The sequence below is a fragment of the Sus scrofa genome, chromosome 6 (assembly GCF_000003025.6).
Source record: "Sus scrofa isolate TJ Tabasco breed Duroc chromosome 6, Sscrofa11.1, whole genome shotgun sequence".
In the NCBI taxonomy this organism is placed as follows: Eukaryota; Metazoa; Chordata; class Mammalia; order Artiodactyla; family Suidae; genus Sus; species Sus scrofa.
This window is the reverse complement of record NC_010448.4, coordinates 50,310,947-50,326,165: the sequence shown is the minus strand read 5'-3', so window position 1 is coordinate 50,326,165 and position 15,219 is coordinate 50,310,947. Positions and strand designations below refer to the sequence as shown.

At 43.8% G+C, this 15,219-nt stretch overlaps 1 long non-coding RNA gene across 1 annotated transcript in view; it reads left to right on the top strand.

Moving 5' to 3' along the window:
- LOC106507598 overlaps positions 14,002-15,219 on the top strand; it is a 60,721-nt gene continuing 59,503 nt past the window's right edge. The window contains exon 1 of the long non-coding RNA XR_002344673.1: positions 14,002-14,979. This is a non-coding gene — a long non-coding RNA (uncharacterized LOC106507598). The remainder of the gene's footprint in view (positions 14,980-15,219) is intronic.

Genomic DNA, 15,219 nt, shown 5'->3' with positions numbered 1-15,219 from the left:
GGGGAGACTCTGACCATGGCATGCAGAAATTCCTGAGCCAGGGCCTGAACCCATGCCATTAGCAGTGACCTAAGCTGCTGCAGTGACAATGCCAAGTCCTTAATCCACTGTGCCACAAGGGAACTCCAGTATTATCTTTTTAAAATTGATGTATAGTTGATTTACAATGTTTAAGATATACATTAAAATGATTCAATATATCTATATTCTTTTTCAGATTCTTTTCTATTATAGATTATTACAAGAAATTTAATATAGTTCCCTGTACTATACAGTATATTTTTGTTGTTTATCTATTTTACATATAATAGTACGTATCTGTTAATCCCCAACTCCCTGCTTCTACTTCCCCTTTGGTAACCATAAATTTATTTTCTATGTCTGTGAGTCTGTTTCTGTTTTGTAAATACATTCATTTGTATCATTTTTTTTAGATTCTTCATATAAGTGATATCATGTAATATTTGTCTTTGTCTGACTGACTTCACTTAGTATAATAATCTCTAGGTCCATTCAGTATTATCTTTTTGAGCAAGGATATGTTTTGTTTTGTGATACTTTTGTGTCAGTTTCACAAATAGGCTTTGCATTGCTCTTGATGTCAAATACATTTCCTAGTCCCAATATGTTCAAACAAGTTTTGAAAGCACTGCGTTAATATTTTTAAATTGGAAAGATCTCAAGATCTCAAAATTACAGAAAGGTTGCAAGGACCATTCAGAGAAATTATTTTTCCTAAACCATGCAAGAATGAGTTGCCAGTGTTATGCCTCCTCACCTACTGATGTTTAAGTGTGTGTTTCCTACAAACAGGACCGTATCTTACATAATGAAAGTACAGCTCAAAAATAAAAAATATTGGAGTTCTCTTCTGACACAGCAGGTTAAGGATCCGGCATTGTCACTGCAGTGGCTCAGGTCGCTGCTCTGGCGAGGGTTCGATCCCTGGCCCAGAAACTTCCGCATGCCTCAGGCGTGGCCAAAACAAATTAGCTACCATCTGATAAGTTACTACCATCTCATCCTCCTGCTCTGTTCAAGTGTCACCAGTTGTCCCAATAACAACCTTCATAGCAAAGGTCCTGATCTCGACTTTTGTGTTGCATTTTGTTGTCATGTTTCTTTAGCTTCCTTCCTTCCTTCTTTCCTTGCTTGCTTGCTTGCTTTTTAGGGCCACACCTGAGGCATATGGAGGTTCCCAGGCTAGGAGTCAAATTGGAGCTACAGATCCCACCCACAGCAACATGGGATCTGAGCCACATCTGTGACCTACACCACAGCTCACGTCAACGCTGGATCCTTGACCCACGGATCAAAGCCAGGGATCGAACCTGCATCCTCATTGATCCTAGTCAGGTTCATTAACCTCTGAGCCACAAAGGGAACTCCTCTTTAGTTTCCTTTAGTGCGGAAACATTCTTCGATCTTTCCCTGACCTTTGTGACTCTTGTGAACATTACAGGCCTGGTTGGGGTAGGATGTCCATCCACTTGCCTTCATCTGATACCTTCTCCTGATCAGTTTCTGGTCCTCCATCTTTGGCAGGAATCTTGCAGGAGCAATGTTAGGATCTTACATCCTATCAGGATGGTCACATTAAGGTGGTATCTTTCAGGCCTCTCTGCTGTAAAGTTACTCTTTCCCCCTTTGTGATTAATATGTTTTCTGGGGAGGTCATTTGGGGCCATGTAAATACCCTGTTATTTGTCAAACTTTTGATTTATTCATTTATTTAGCCTTATCGGAAGACTCATAGAGTCAAGGGACTGTAATTTCTTACAATTATTGTTTTTTTATTTATTTTTTATTTTTTTTGTCTTTTTAGGACCACTTAGGGAGGTTCCCAGGATAGGGGTCAAATCGGGGTTGTAGCTGCTGCCCTCTGAGACAGCCACTTTAACACACAATCTGAAACCTACACACAGCTCACAGCAACGCCGGATCCCAATCCACTGAGCAAGGCCGGGGATGGAACCTGTATCCTCATGGATGCTAGTCAGATTTGTTTCCACAGAGCCACAGCGGGAACTCCTCATTGTTTATTTTGATGTTCTAGTTATTCCCACCTTGACCTGTGAGAGCCCTTTCCAGTTGGCTCCTGTGTCCTGCTGGCTTGTCCCCAACATTCTTGGAGTGTTTCTTTGCTTCCTGGCACAATAAGTTGTGCCAGGCTCACACACTCTCCCTGCCCCACTCCTGGAATTAGCCTTTATTGAAGGAATCCCTGGTCTATTTCCCTGGAGAATGATGTTTCAAAACCAAGAGCTGGGGGAGTTCCTGCTGTGGCACAATGGGATCAGCAGTGTCTCTGCAGCACCAGGATGCAGGTTCAATCCCTGGCCTGGCACAGGGAGTTAAAGGATACGGCATTGCCACTGAATCTGATCCCTGGCCTGGGAACTCCCTAAGCCGTGGGGCAGCCAAAAAAGAAAAAAACAAGGGTTGGGAGTTCCATATGGTCATTGCTGTTGGCACTTACTGCACCCAGGCTCTCTTAGTGGACAGAGGTGGGAAACGTCTGTGTGCATGTGGGTAGATACAGATTTACATCTTATTTCTTTTTTCCTTTTAAAAGTTTCAACTTAAAACATACAGATGTGGGTTTATTTAACAGTCTTTGATGAGAAGCCCAGGCTTTTCTTTTTTGAAAAATCTTTGTTGAAATGTTACTGATTTACAATGTTGTTTTTGTTTCAGATGTACAGCAAAGTGATTCATATATATGTAAAGATTCATATATATAAAAAACAAGATATTGAATATAGTTTCCTGTGCTGTGCAGTAGGCCCTGTTGGTTATCTACTTTATGTTTAGTGTGTATATGTTAATACCAAACATTTATTTATTTATTTATTTTCGCTTTTTAGGGCCACACCTGCGGCATGTGGAAGTTCCCCGGCTAGGGGTCAAATCAGAGCTATAACTGCCATCCTACCCTACAACCACAGCAACTCAGGATCTGAATCATATCTTTGACCTACACCACAGCTCACAGCAACGCCAGATCCCAACTCACTGATTGAGGCCAGGGATTGAACCCCCACCCTCATGGATACTAAGAAGATTCGTTTCTGCTGAGCCACAACAGGAACTCCTGTATTAATTTTTTTTGGGATTCTACATATAAACATATAAGCGATATGTGATATTTGTCTTTCTCTGACTTACCTCGCTCAAGCTGATAATCTCTAGGTTCATCCATGTTTCTGCAAATGGTATTACTTCATTCTTTTTTTTTTTTTGCTATTTCTTGGGCCGCTCCCGCGGCATGTGGAGGTTCCCAGGCTAGGGGTCGAATCGGAGCTGTAGCCACAGGCCTACGCCAGAGCCACAGCAACGCGGGATCCGAGCCACGTCTGCAACCTACACCACAGCTCATGGCAACGCCGGATCCGCAACCCACTGAGCAAGGGCAGGGATGGAACCTGCAACCTCATGGTTCCTAGTCGGATTAGTTAACCACTGCGCCACGACGGGAACTCCCCACTTCATTCTTTTTTATGGCTGAGTAATATTCCATCTATATTTATTTCTACATTTCCCTATTGAAAATCATGAGTTTACACGGATATCCCCAATTCCAGCCCAGCACTGCAGTGATCATTCCTGTTTTCTCCCTTTGTATGATGGTAGCTTATTTTTCCAGCAGTGAGAACTCTGGCTCCTGGGAGTTCTCATCGTGGCTCAGTGGTTAACGAATCTGACTAGGAACCATGAGGTTAAGGGTTCAATCCCTGGCCTTGCTCAGTGGGTTAAGGATCTGGCATAGCTGTGAGCTATGGTGTAGGTTGCAGACATGGCTCTGATCCCACGTTGCTGTGGCTGTGGTGTAGGCTGGAGGCTACAGCTCTGATTAGACTCCTAGGCTGGGAACCTCCATGTGCCACGGGTGTGGCCCTAGAAAAGACAGAAAAAAAAAATCTGGCTCCCAGTGCCCTTAATATATTTCCTCATCTGCTTGATTCCCCTGAAAGTAACCAATCTCTTACAGCTGCTGCTGCCCACACCCCTGGCATGTGGGGTGGATGCCCTACTCACTCCACTTGGGCCCTGACACCCTATTCTGGGCCCCTCGTCCCCTTCCTCTAGCCCCTCCTCCAGACACTGTCTTGCTGGGCTCAGAAGGGAAAGGAGAGGGAAGAGATTGATGTGTTTAAAACAGAGTCAATTATTGTCTTGCTCTTCCAATTTCTACTTTTTTTTTTTCTTTTGTCTTTTTAGGGCTAAACTCATGGCATATGGAGGTTCCCAGGCTAGGGGTCAAATTGGGGCTGTAGCTGCCAGCCTACACCACAGCCACAGCAATGCTGGATCCAAGCCACGCCTGTGACCTACAGCACAGCTGAGGGCAATGCCAGATACTTAGCCCACTGAACAAAGCCAGGGATCAAACGTGTGTCCTCATGGATACTAGTCAGGTTTGTTACTGCTGAGCCACAACAGGAACTCCTACTTCTTTTTTTTCTTTCTTTCTTTTTTTTTTCTTTTTGCTGTGCCTGAGACATGTAGAAGTTCCCAGGCCAGGGATTGAACCCGCACCACAGCAGTGACTGCATTGGACGGATCCTTAACCCACTCTGCCACCAGGGCACCTCCAGTTTCTACCTCTGAGCTCCTAGCTATTCTTTCCTTTCCTTTTCTGTTTCTTGTTAAAAATGCCAGATTTGGCATAACTTAAGTGTTCTTTTATTGAACTGGACAGAGCTTAAAAAATGTTTTTTTAGTGCAGTGCTCACCATAGCAGAAGTCAGAGAAAGAAGGAGAAAGAGGAGAAAGAGGAAGATCGTGAAGCACGGGAAAGGATAGTCACATAAAAAGTGACAGAGGGGTCTGAGTTCCCTGGTGGCTTAGCCAGATGGGGCTCTGGCATTGGCACTCCTGTGGCTCGGGTTTGATCACAGGCCTCAGGAACTTCTGCTTGCTGCAGGAAAAAAAAAAAAAAAAAGCACCAGAGGGGAAACGACATAATCTTATGCCCGTGTTCTTTCCAGGGTTTGATATTGGAGGTCCACGTTTGTGCCTGAGAAATGGAGTTCAACATCAGGCAGGGCTTGCTGGGGACAAGGCAGGTGTGACAGGGGATAGGGTGGGAGGCTCTGCCCAAACTGGCCTTGCTGGTTTCTCTTCTTCCCAGGCTTGTGTTTTTAATGAAGGGTTTATTTAATTTTAATTAATAAGTAATAGCAATACCTTCTCACTGTAAAGGACTCGAACGATGCATAGAGAGAGGGAGTTCCCATTGTGGTTCAGTGGTAATGAACCTGACTAGGAACTATGGGGACTTGGGTTCAATCTCTGGCCTCACTCGGTGGGTGGATCCGTAGGTTAATGGCGTTGCTGTGAGCTGTGGTGTAGGTCACAGTTGTGGCCTGGATCCCGTGTTGCTGTGGCTGTGGTGTAGGCTGGCAGCTGCTGCTCTGATTTGACCCCTAGGCTGGGAACTTCCATATGCCATGGGTGTGGCCCTAAAAAGACCAAAAAAAAGTATATGTATGTGTGTGTCTGTGTGGGTATATATATAGAGAGAGAGAGAGAGAGAGAAAGAGAGAAAGAGAGGGAGAGGGCAAAAAAGCCCTTTTGAGGAATGGCAGTCAGCTAGCAGCTGAGGGAGGAATTCGGAGTGTAGTGTGGAAATACCTGTCAAAATGACAAAAGCACATCACTTTTTTTTTAATTAAAAAATTTTTAAAAGTATAGTTGATTTACAATGTTCTGTCAGTTTCTGCTGTACCACACAGTGACCCAGTCATACGTATATGTACATTCTTTTTCTCATATTATCTTCCGTCATGTTCTATCACAAGTGATTATATGTATTTCCTTATATTTAGCTTCCCCTTTGGTAACCATAAATTTATTTTCTATGTCTGTGAGTTGTTTCCATTTTGTAAGTATGTTCATTTGTACTATTTTTTAGGTTCCATATGTAAGTGGTATCATATAATGTTTGTCCCTGTCTGACCTCAGTATGATCATCGCTAGGTCTGTCCATGTTGCTGCAAATGGCATTATTTCATTCTTTTTATGGCTGAGTAATATTCCATTGTATATATATAGCAGATCGTCTTTATCCATCTGTCGATGGATATCTAGATTGCTTCCATATCTTGGCTATTGTAGATAAAGCTGCTAAGAACACTGGGGTGCATGTACGTCTTTATTGTCAGATAGAGAGTGAGTTCCCCGTGAAGTCCTAGATCAGTGGGATGGGTGGCAAGGTCTCTTATTAACAGCCCATCTGCTGCGCCAGCTCTGTTTTTGGTTTTTTTGCTTTTTAGAGATGCACCAGTGGCATATGTGTCCTCATGGATGCTAGTCAGATTCATTTCCACTGAGCCATGACAGGAACCCCCTTAAGTTTTTTTTTTTATTATAGTTGATTTACAATGTTCTGTCAGTTTCTACTGTATAGCAAAGTGACTCAGTCATACATATATACATTCTTTTTTTCATATTATCTTTCATCATGTTCTATCATGAGTGATTGGATATAGTTTCCTGTGCTGTGCAGCAGGACCTCATTGCTTATCCTAATTCCCTTTCCAGAGGCAAGAATGTTTACTGCCTTGTGGGAATTTCTCGAGATATTTTAGGCATATATAAGCATTCACATCTCTTTTTTTTTTTTTTTTACAACATGATGACACACAATTCTGCATCTTACTTTAATTTTTCACTTAAGATTATCTTCAGGCTCTGTCCAGATTAATACAAAGAGATGTGGCTTGTTTTTTTAAAAAATGCCCTTAGAGGAGTTCCTGTCGTGGCTCAGTGGTTAACGAATCCGACTAGGAACCATGAAGTTGCAGGTTCCATCCCTGCCCTTGCTCAGTGGGTTGCGGATCCGGCGTTGCCGTGAGCTGTGGTGTGGGTTGCAGACGCGGCTCGGGTCCTGCATTGCTGTGGCTCTGGCGTAGGCCGGTGGCTACAGCTCCGATTCAATCCCTAGCCTGGAACTTCCATATGCCGCAGGAGCTGCCCAAGAAATGGCAAAAAGACCAAAAAAAAAAAAAAAAATGCCCTTAGAACATCAAACTGTCTGAATGTACCACTGTTAACTTAACCAGCTCCTCTTAATAAACACTTAGGTGATGCCTAGTTTTTTGCCATGACAAACACTACTGTAATTAACATCACTTGGGCAGACCTCATGTTGGCCGTATGATCCATGCCCATTAGAGAAATTCCTAGGAGCCTAACTGCTGAGTCAAAAGTGATGTACAACTTGTGGTTGCCAAGGGCAAGGGGAGAGGGAGTGGGATGGACTGGGAGTTTGAGGTTGATAGATGCAAACTATTACATTTAGAATGGATAATCTAAAAAAAAAGTGCAAATGAACTTATTTACAAAACAGAAACAACTCACAGACATAGAAAACAAACTTATGGTTACCAAAGGGGAAGCGAGGAAGGGATAAATTAGGAGTATGGGATTAAGAGATGCACACTCTCATGAATGAAATAGACAGGATGGACCTACTGTATAGCACAGAGAACTGTATTAAATATATTGTAATAAACTATAATGGAAAAGAATTTAAAAAAGACTATAGATGCAAAACCAAATCACTCTGCTCTACACCTGAAACTAACACAACGTAAGTACAGTATATCAACTATACGTCAAAAAAAAAAAAAAAAAAAAAAAAAAAAAGAGTCACTACCATTTGCAGCCACCAGTCTGCATCCAGATGCACAAGGGAGTTTCCTAACTCCTTGGCAGCCTCTGGTGGGTAAGAGAGAAGATAAGATAGCCCCATCCTTTCCTACATCTCTGCATTCCCACCCACACTCTTGTGCTTGAGTCCCACTGTGGGTTTCCCCTTCAGAATTCTCAAGAATCACCCTCATTCTGTCCCTGGGGAGACCTCTGGGGAGCGGGGGAGGGGCTTCCGTGGGCTCTTGCTCACCCAGCCTAATAAGTGACCTGGATAGGGCCCATCTTGGTTCAACATGCCAGGAGCTCCATCGCCTGGTCCGAAACCCTGTTCCTCCACCAGTTTGTGACTTTGGGAAAGTCCTTTCATTTCTCTCTGCCTCAGTTTTCTCATCTATAAAACGGAAGCAATTCCTACTTCATGGGGATGTTGTGAAGATATTTTAATTAGCTCATGTGTCTGGGTTTGCTCTGTCTGGCCAGTCATCACATGTGGCTATTGAGCCCTTGAAATGTGGCTGGTCTTAGAGTTCCCACTGTGGTGGAATGGGAATCGGCAGCGTCTTGGGAGCACTGGGATTCAGGTTCCATCCCTGGCCCAGATGGATTAGGGATCTGGCGTAGCTGCAGCTTTGGCTTAGTTGCAGCTGTGGCTCGGATCTGGTCCCTGGCCTGGGAACTCCATATGCTGCAGGGTGGCCAGAGGCAAAAAGAAAAAAAGAAAGAAATGTGGCTGAACTCAACAGAGGTGAGCTGTCAATGTAAAATACATACTGCAGGCGTTCTCATTGTGGTGCAGTGGAAATGAACCTGACTAGTAACCATGAGGTTTCGGGTTCTATCCCTGGCCTTGCTCAGTGAGTTAAGGATCCAGCATTGCCATGAGCTGTGCTGTAGGTTGCAGACATGTCTCAGATCCTACATTCCTGTGGCTGTGGTGTAGGTCAGCAGCCGTAGCTCTGATTGGACCCCTAGTCTGGGAATGTCCATATGCCTCAGGTTTGGCTCTAAAAAGGAAAAACAAAAACCAGAAAACAAAAAACAAAAAAATGCATAATGCGTTTTGAAGACATAGTATGAAAAATAAGAGAATGTAAACTACTTCATAATTGTCATGTTGATCACATTCTAAAAATGATAATATTTTGGATGTTTTAGATTAAAGTATGATTAATCTTACCTGTTTCTTTTTGCTTTTTTTAGTTTTGGTCATACCAGAGGCATGCATAAGTTCTGGGGCTAGGGATCGAACCCATGCCACAGCTGCAACCTGAGCCACAGCAGTGACAATGCCAGATCCTTAACCTGCTGTGCCACCAAGGGAACTTCTCTTTTTGCTTTTTAAAATGTGGTTACTAGAAAGTGTAGAATTACAGATGAGGCTCATATTATATTTCTGTTGGATGGTGCTAGTTTAGAAAAGTGAGGGGCACACGAATTTTAGCTACAACTACAAGAAGCCCTCAGAGCCCATTTCTGTTCCTACAGTCAACGTATTAGTTTTTTGCACAGCTTTTTTTTTTTTTTTTTTTTTTTTTTTTTGCTTTTTAGGGCTACACCTGCAGCACATGGAAGTTCCTAGGCTAGGGATCGAATCAGAGCTGAAGCTGCTAGCCTATGCCACAGGCACAGCAGCGCCATGTATGTAACCTACACCACAGCTCACAGCAACACTGGATCCTTAACCCACTGAGTGAGGCTAGGGATCAAACCTGAGTCCTCATGGATGCTAGTCAGATTGGTTTCTGCTGAGCCACTACAGGAACTCCAGATCCCTAAAACTTATTCATCTCATAGCTAGAAACTACCCTTCGACCAACATCTATCCCTTTTGCCTGATTGTTACTTTGATTGTTTTTTGTTGGTTTGTGGGGTTTTTTTTGGGTTTTTTTGTGTGTGATTTTTTTTTTTTTTCTTTTTAGGCTGCACCTGTGGTATATGGAAGTTCCTGGGCCAGGGACTGAACCTGAGCCACAGCTGTGACCTATGTCACAGCTGCAGCAACTTGGGATCCTTATCCCACTGCGCTGGTTGGTTTTTTAGAATAAGAAATTAGGACACGTGACCAGCAAATACAGAATTCTGTGTCTCTTGAATGCCTCTCAAATCTCTTCATTGCTTCTGTCTCTACTGCCTGTGCCCAGGCTGCCTCTTTTCTTGCCTGCTCCCTGCTGTTCTCCAAGCTTCCCTGATCATGTGCTGTGGTGGTCATGGCTCCTGGTCACCAACAGTCAGTCCTCCTCTACTTCTGGTTATTTGGAAGGATCTTTCTTTTTCCCACGCCCGAAAAACAAACAAACCAAAAAAACGCGTGGCCACGTGACTCGCCATGGCCAATGAAATAAGAGCAGAAGTGATGAAGCCTTGCTTCTAAGCGGAAGCCTTTGAGTTGAGGGGTGTGGTCCTCCAAGTTCTCTGACTAGACCTAGCACTGACCTTGTTTGAGCCATTGAATTCTGGAGCTGTCGCCAGGGCATAACTGAGACAATCCTGAGAGCTGTGTGCCTCACCACCCCTCCCCCACTGTGCTCTGCAGTTGGAATCGTTTGCAAATGTGATGAAGTCCACTGTCTATCACCGTTTCATGACTCCTCAGCACCGTCAGGAGATGGTCTGTTCGGCTTTACTGTGGCCATACCTGCCCTTCCACATCAGACTGACTGCCTGGCACATCTTGGGCCTCTTCCCACCCTTTATTTACATTCGTACTCCGGCGATGCGCAACTTCCAGTTTACCGTGAGCATCCCACTCTTCTGCTCACTTCCTGGCTTTCCATATGCTGCTATTCCCTCGGCCCAGAATGCTTTTCCTTTGTCCTGCCTTCGACCTGGCGGATACCTTCTTTCGGATTCGGCTCCGCTGTCCTCTCAGCAGGAAGCCCTCGCTGACCTCCAGTCTGGATCAGGTGCTGCCTCTGGGGCTCCCACAGCCACGGAGCTCCCCAAGTAACTATTCTGATCACACTGGAAGGTCCCTAGCTGAGGAAAGGAGTCTGTCTCCACCACTGGATTTTGAGTCCCCTGAGGGTAGGGCTGGGCATAGGGGAGGGTTTCAGTAAATGTTGAATGAATAATAAATGAGTTCAGATGTTGAACAGATTTCTTTATCACAGGATTTCTTTATCACAGGAGAAGTGGGGGTGCTGTCTCTTCTACCCTTTTCCCTGTGTTTCCTACAGATGCTTTTCTTCAGAGCATAATTCAGTTGGCATAATTCATTTCTGAATGCTGCAGGGAAGTGGCTGTGGTTTCTGTGGGAAATTCCCAGAGAAATTCTTATTTTCTTGGCTCCTGTAACTGATTCAATCCAAGTTTCTTTGCTGACATCACTCTCATCAACTTTTATTTTTACACTTTCCCAAACTTTTTTAGTGAAAAATTTCAAACATAGAAAAAAGCTGAAATAATTTCACAGTGAACACCTAGACTTGACCACTACCATTTTACTGATCCATTTTACACATCCACCTATCTTTCTGTCTTTCTGTGTATCCATCATGCCCTCTGATTTTTCTGATGCATTTCATCGTTGCCATCACAAATACACTTTCCTCTCAACACTATCACCTGTGTAAAATTAATGAGTTCATATTTATTTACCATTCAGTCTCATTATTTAGTTTTACTTTTCAGGCAAAGCTTCCATACACTAAAATGCACAAATCTTTTATTTTTTGGCCACACCCACAGCATATGGAAGTTCTGGGCCAGGGATTGAATCTGAGCCACAGCTGCGACCTATGGCACAGCTGCAGCAACACTGGATTCTTAACCCACTGAGATGGGCCGTGGATCGAATCCTTGCCTCTGCAGTGACCCGAGCTGCTGCAGTCAGGTTCTTAACCCACTGTGCCACAGAGGGAACTCCTGAAATGCACAAATCTTGAGTGCATTGTTAGAGTTATGACAAATGTGTAGATCTGTGCCAGCCAGATTCCTATCATGAATCAGGGTTCCTTGCACCCCTTCTGGGTCAATGTCTGGTTTTCAGAGAGGAGTAGGGAAGGAAAGGTAAAGCAGTGAAAATTCGGGCTAGAACTTGAAGGCCCTCTTAGACCATGATGAGGAGTTTAATAATAAGATCAGTACTATTGATGATGATGATGATAATGCTAATATTATCAACATGCTGGATATTTTTAATTTACCATACTCTTGGGAACATGATCAAACCTTGGGAGGCTGATCAGTATGGACAACAATGGACTTTCTTGACCTCTAGCTTCCTGTTTGGGTTGGCCAGTGGGGACACTGGCAAGAGATTGGAGAGAAGCATGTTTATTTCCCCAACTCCTCTGATGTGGGGGTTGCCTCTGGCTGGTTGTGTCTTTCCACCCAAGGCCACAGCTCCTGCCTGGAGGTCCACTCCACACGCACCTGGGTTCTTTAGTCCTTGAGGTAATGAGAAGTCCCATTTTCCTATGCCTCAGGTGCTGCACCATCCTTGTGGTTTCCCTGCTCACTGCTCTGCCTTTGTAAATAGTCTTTTTAAAAATTATATTTATTTAGTTATTTTTGGTTTTTTAGGGCCGCACTTGTGGCACATGGAAGTTCCCAGGCTAGGGGCTGAATCAGAGCCATGGCAACACCAGATCCAAGCTGCATCTGCGACCTACACCACAGCTCAAGGCAATGACAGATCCTTAACCCACTGAGCAAGGCCAGGGATTGAACCCACAACCTCATGGTTCCTAGTTGGATTCGTTAACCCCTGAGCCACAACAGGAACTCCCATTCTTTCTTTTTTAATGGCTGAGTAATTGCAAGTAATCTTTTTTATTAAACACACCCCAATCATTCAGTTTGAACTTTCTGTCTGCTTCCTGGTGAGACCCTGAGTAATGCAGCAGCTAACCATACTGGTTAAGTTTTAAGTGATAGTTTGTAGCTTTACAGAAAACAACCTATTTAATCCAGTTTATGACACTGTGAAGGAACAGAGGTCTAGAGAGGTGGTCTCTAGCTTCAATTTCAGAATGAATAAGCAGCAGGACCCAGGATTTGAACTAGTAGTAATCTTAATTGCTAAGAGTTAGCTGGGACCACTGTGGGGGTTTTAAGCCATGAAGTCTGGGTGGTGTTTTGAAAGCGCCCTCTGGTGGCCAGGAGGAGCATTGTCAGCTGAGTTACTGTCTGGGCTACCCTGGCTTTGTAGAGTACTTCTATTTGGGCTAATGCAGCGACAACATTCAACTAAATCCTGCAGTGGAGCTGCAGATAAGTGGACTCTGCCAGAGTTCCAGGATGTTTTCTGGGAGGAGGTGACATTGGAGCATGGACAAGTAGTGAGGGCCTGAGAGAATCCACCTTGTTCTGGGAAAAGGTTGCAGCTTTGTGTGGGAGGGAGTCAGGAGCCAAGGCTGGGGAAATAGGTCAGGGCACATTTGCGAATGTGCCATGGCTTTGGAACTTTGTCCTATAACTTAGTGTGGCCCTTGTGAACCAGCAAATTGCAAAGACAAAATTGGAGGGTCAGAGTTGTCACCTTTTTATCCTGCCAGTATGAACTTTAAAAAAAGGAGTGAGCTCATTTTTATTTATTCTAAAAGCTTTTACTGTGTAGCCACTGTGGATTAGGGCACGTTCTGGGGCCAGGTCTGAGTCTCTTTTCCCACTGTTGTGCCCTCAGAGTCCAGAGTCATGGAAAGCCCCTAACAAAAGGAATAGATGAAATTAAAGATAATTGCTAGGGCAAGGTCAATGTGGGAACAAGCTGCTGAGAATGAGGTCAGAGTGGGTGGAGTTATAGATGAGTTTGGACATAGGAGGGAATAAAGTTGGAAGTCTTCAGTCTTTATATATTATTACCAGTGTAAAAATAATTCATTTTGTTTTTATGATTATTTCTTATATTCTGGGGATTTGGATTAGGGCCCATACAACAGAAATACTCAATCCTGGTGAGGCAGAATATTAACTCAGGGAGTCAGTGTAGGAGCATGGGCTTCAGTGCATTCTTTGATATGGCCATTGATTAACATTTGTGGCTTAAGGCTCCAGGGAGTAACATCCCCAAAGGCCTTGTTTACTATGGGGAGTGTACCTACGCTGAGATGGACTTTAATCCATAGTCCCCTGTGACTCAGTTTACAGGAAGAAAAGGTCAAAGAAACTATGAGACTCACGGGGCATTTCCACCCCAAGACCCTATTGGATGAGGACTGATGTAGGTAATTGAACAAGGCCAATGAGAGAAAGCCACATCTCTCAGGACCCCATGTTGGTACCCACCCCCCGACTTTAAGGAATAAAAACCCCTAGAGGACAATAGAGAAAGGGGGGCTCTTCTCCCCCCTCCCAGTAACCCTGGGAGCTATCTGCTTTCCTTTAATAAAAACTTTGCTTGCTTGCTGCCTGTGTGTTCACGGGGTTCATTCTTCGATCGCTGTGAACAAGAACCTGGATTCTGGTACCATTTTCCCAGCATTGCTGGGAAAAACATCCCCTTGACTACCTCCTTCCTAGTGAGCCAAGCAAGAGAGAGGTGAAGTAATTGGCTCAAGGCCCTGAAACTGATGAGTCGCAAAGCCAGAATTTGAATCCTGGGCAGACTGGCCCAAACGCTTATGAAAATTAATAACCAGAAACTTCATTTAAAATGGATTCAGGAGGCCAGAAGGGGGGACTCTCAAGCACCATCACACCGTGTTAAAGGCAGACCTACAGGAGAATAGGTACTTTCTCATTTCCTGCAGTTACAAAGTTACTTCCTCCTCCTACCCAGAGGGAGGAAGGAAGAATTTCTTCTTGCCTGGCAACTTCCCAGCCAATGAAAGTCTACCACACTCACCCAATGAAAAGCCACGACACTTTGAACTCTCAGTTTCCTGCAGTGAACTCTGTCTAACAGCTCCTCCCAAATACCCCTTCTCCTTTAGAAACCAAGCTTCCTTCTTCGTTCTCTGTATTTACATGTGGTTTCATATAGGTTGAATGTGCAGAATTGCAATTCAGGAACTTTGCCATTCCTGAATAAATTCATTTTGATGTAAAATCTGTTTTACTGTTTTAGTTAGGTCAATACTCAACCATTTTCCTCTAGGGTTTAAATTACTTCTTCCTAGAATTTCATGTTTCTTCTAAGCTAAAGCTTTTTCTTTCCTTTTTTCCCCCCAGTGACATTTTCATTGATTTTGTAGGAATTCTTTTGCATTGGGATAACTTTGTTTGATAGCATATTTGTATAAACATCTCATCTTCTTTAATCTCACAGGTATCAAAATTCAGAGCAAAGTAAACTCAGTGGAGCAGAGAGGACACTTCTGAATTGGAACAGCACGTACAAATCACGTGGTAGTGCCCTGGAGGCACCCAACCTTTGAGGTCTGCCTGACTCTATAAATGGTTTCTGGAAGGAATTAAGATGAATTTCAAAGTGAAGGTTTTAGGTACCAGGTGGGGTTTTAGTTTTCCTATCAGTCTACAAAAGATGGGATTGATTTTTTTCCCTAAGAGAATTTACTTCCAATTATGTTTGTTATTTGTTTATTATTTTTTATTTATTTGTTTATTTTATTGCCCAGACCTGCAGCATATGGGTGTCCCTGGGCCAGGGATTGAATC